Source organism: Miscanthus floridulus, chromosome 8, assembly GCF_019320115.1.
Source record: "Miscanthus floridulus cultivar M001 chromosome 8, ASM1932011v1, whole genome shotgun sequence".
NCBI classification, from domain to species: Eukaryota; Viridiplantae; Streptophyta; class Magnoliopsida; order Poales; family Poaceae; genus Miscanthus; species Miscanthus floridulus.
In genome coordinates this window covers 85,496,146-85,499,225 of record NC_089587.1, presented here as the reverse complement: position 1 = coordinate 85,499,225, position 3,080 = coordinate 85,496,146, and positions in this window count along the sequence as shown.

The following is a 3,080-nucleotide window of genomic DNA, read 5'->3' as shown; positions in this document are numbered from 1 at the left end:
CTCTAGAAGTTTCTACAAATTAGATTTATCTCTAAAAAATAGGAAAAATATCTAGAAAAAATAGAAAATTCTAAAAGCATTCTATTGATGTTTAAACACGTTTTATAAACTTGTTTTGACAACAAAAAAAAAAAGACGCAACCAGACGAATGCATAGCGTATTAGCATTGTCACCTCTCCCTCCTGCGGCGACCTGCTGATGCTGCAAACCATTCAGCTCGACACCATACCGGGGCTGTATGGCCCTATTCCCTCTTTTAAAATGTGAATGAACGGGAGAGCTCCCAGAGGATTATGGCAATGGAGACATTGACACTGTCGATCTTTCACGCAAGACGCACCCACCTCACTGGCAACCCATCGTTCTTGTTTGACACCGCCAAGCCGATGACAAAGAACGATACAACGAGCTCTGCGATGAGATACTATGGAGCAGATTCTTTTGTAAACAACAAGTGCCTTTCTTTGTGGCACACCTCTCTACCCCTCTGCAAGAAACAACAGTCGTAGAGATTAATTTGATTGATGAATAAATAAAACCATAAGGAATCATGCATGTCTGCTTCACCACCAGTGCTCTGAATTTTCTTCCTATGTTTTATGCGAAGCACGCTGTTGTATTTGGTTAATGTAATAATAATGCAAGATAATCTACCTGCTGATTGTGAGACCTGGCCATGACGCTTTGGTAGTGCAGTAGCAGCACAAGTGTAGTGGTTTGGTCTGCAGCCACTCCAAGGATAATTCTGGAGAGATGTTGACTCTTTCTGAACAATTGGTGCGCATGCTCTTGTACCACATATGCTCTTGCCGCGGGCGCCTCCAACGAGCCGGAGAGCCTCCGCGCGCCAGTGCCGCTGGCTGGCCGGACCAACCAAGGAGCAGCCGCGCAGGCACAAAGACGCCGCATGTGGCCATGCCAGCAGGAAAGGGGGCCGTCGCTGACCGGGCCTAGGCCATGCGCAGCTGGCCGAAACTGGTCGTCCCTCGCTCTACTTTGCATGTACGGAAAAAGGCTGAAAAATACAGGTTGCAAGCGTATGTTTCAAGTGTTTTAGATGTTTCGGAGATATGTTGTAGGTGTTTCAGATGAATGTTGCAAAAGTAGATCAGGATGTTTCATATGTTGCAATCCTAATATTTCATCTGTGTTTTTAGACGTACGTTGCAAGTGTGTTTATCTGGATATTGCATATGTTTTCACACATTAGTTTTAAATGTTTTATCTGCATGTTGCGTATGTTTGCAATGGTTTTTAAGTTTTTTCATGTGTTTTTTTGCAAGTGTTTCAGAAGCATGTTTCAAGTGTTTCATCTGTTTTTAGATCTGGTGCAACATCATATCTACTTTTGAAACATCTAGATGCAACACTTTAGAAACGTTTCTTCTAGTGTGGTGAATTAGAATCGCTTTTCCAAATGGTTTTGTTAGTTGGTCGGATTCTAATTCTTGGAGGGTGGCGAAAATCATTGATTTACATGAAAAATGGTAAAAAAATATATAAGTGTGTAGGCGGCATGGGCTTATACGATTCTGAGAGCGATAAGTGTGTTCTTCTAATAACCACCTTGAATATTGGTGTGGTTCAATTTTTTATTGAACGAAAGGACAAGACCTTTGCCGCTAAGCCCTCGTTTAGTTTGCCTGAATCGGTGGCGGCAAAGTCACTGTAGCGCCCTGTAGCGCCTATAGCATTTTGTTTGTATTTGGTAATAATTGTTTAATCATTGACTAATTAGGCTCAAAACGTTCGTCTCGCAAAGTACAACCAAACTGTGCAATTAGTTTTTGATTTCGTCAACATTTAGTACTCCATACATGTACCGCAAATTTGATGTGATGGGGAATCTTCTTTTTGCATAGTGTCAAAGTTTGAATTTTGGTAGAACTAAACACCCCCTAAGTTAAGAAGATAAGAAATACATATCTATCTATCTACCTTCCGCATTTGTTCGTCTTGGTCCACAATTTGAGTCACTGACTGCTTCTATCCTTTAGTTCATTCTTCTCATAAACTTTACATTGTCGCTCCTCAGAATTTTTCTCATCGTCAGGTTTCTTATGATTTAGTTCCCCAACAGTATTAATCACGAAAACTGTACATCAAAATGACGCTATTATCCCTTTCAGGCTCAGCGCAGAAAATCCATAGAGAATGTAAATTTTGCATACACAAAGTAAGTCCTACGATATATGAGCAGAAGACGTTGATCATACCGTGGAGAGTTTCTTGCTTCAGTAGCAGTAGTGCCATCCCCATTGCCAGCACAAAGAAATTCATCATGTAGCATCTCCAAGACATCCTAACCATTTTCCATGATTGTCTTGGACCAGTGCACTCTGGTCATGCTTTCACCTTGCCTCAAACACTTGCAGATCATTTTCGTCTCCTTTGCAATACCCTTTAAAGCAACAGTTTTGCAATTAATCCAGGGCATCCATTCACATCAAAGAATAAACACAAACTAGTAAGAGAGAGCTTTGTTTTGGTGGAGACTGGCATGTACGACCATGACACCAGCAACACAAGCATATTCAGAGCCTCTGTACATCATAAGATTCAAAGCATGCTGGCGGACATCAGTGGCCATGGACTCGGGATTAACGGTACCAAGCCTCAACAACTCGCACATCAACTCAGCACTTTTCATGATACACTTGAAACACAAATTGACAACAGATGCAAATTAATACAGACATCAAATAAGATGAATTGCAAGTTAAGTAGACCAATTTCTGGTCATGTGCCAAGGGAACAACATACCATCAAGGCCGCAGCAGTAACAGGGAATTCACCCTCCAAGTTCATGAGACTAAGTGCACGCTCCTGGATCTCTGCACTCAGAATGATATGACCAGAAGCATCACCTCCTACACCTTGCCGTTGGGACTCATAGATAAATTTCTTCTCCATGTTGACACACTTGAAACCATCACCATCATGATAACAGAAGTTAGCAAATGAAGAAGCAATATAATGCTATAATACAAGGCAGGAGGTTACCATCCTCACAAGAGGAGCCAAGCCAGTCCCAACTACAGCACCATTACCAATAGTACAAGCTTCTTGCTCTTTCCTC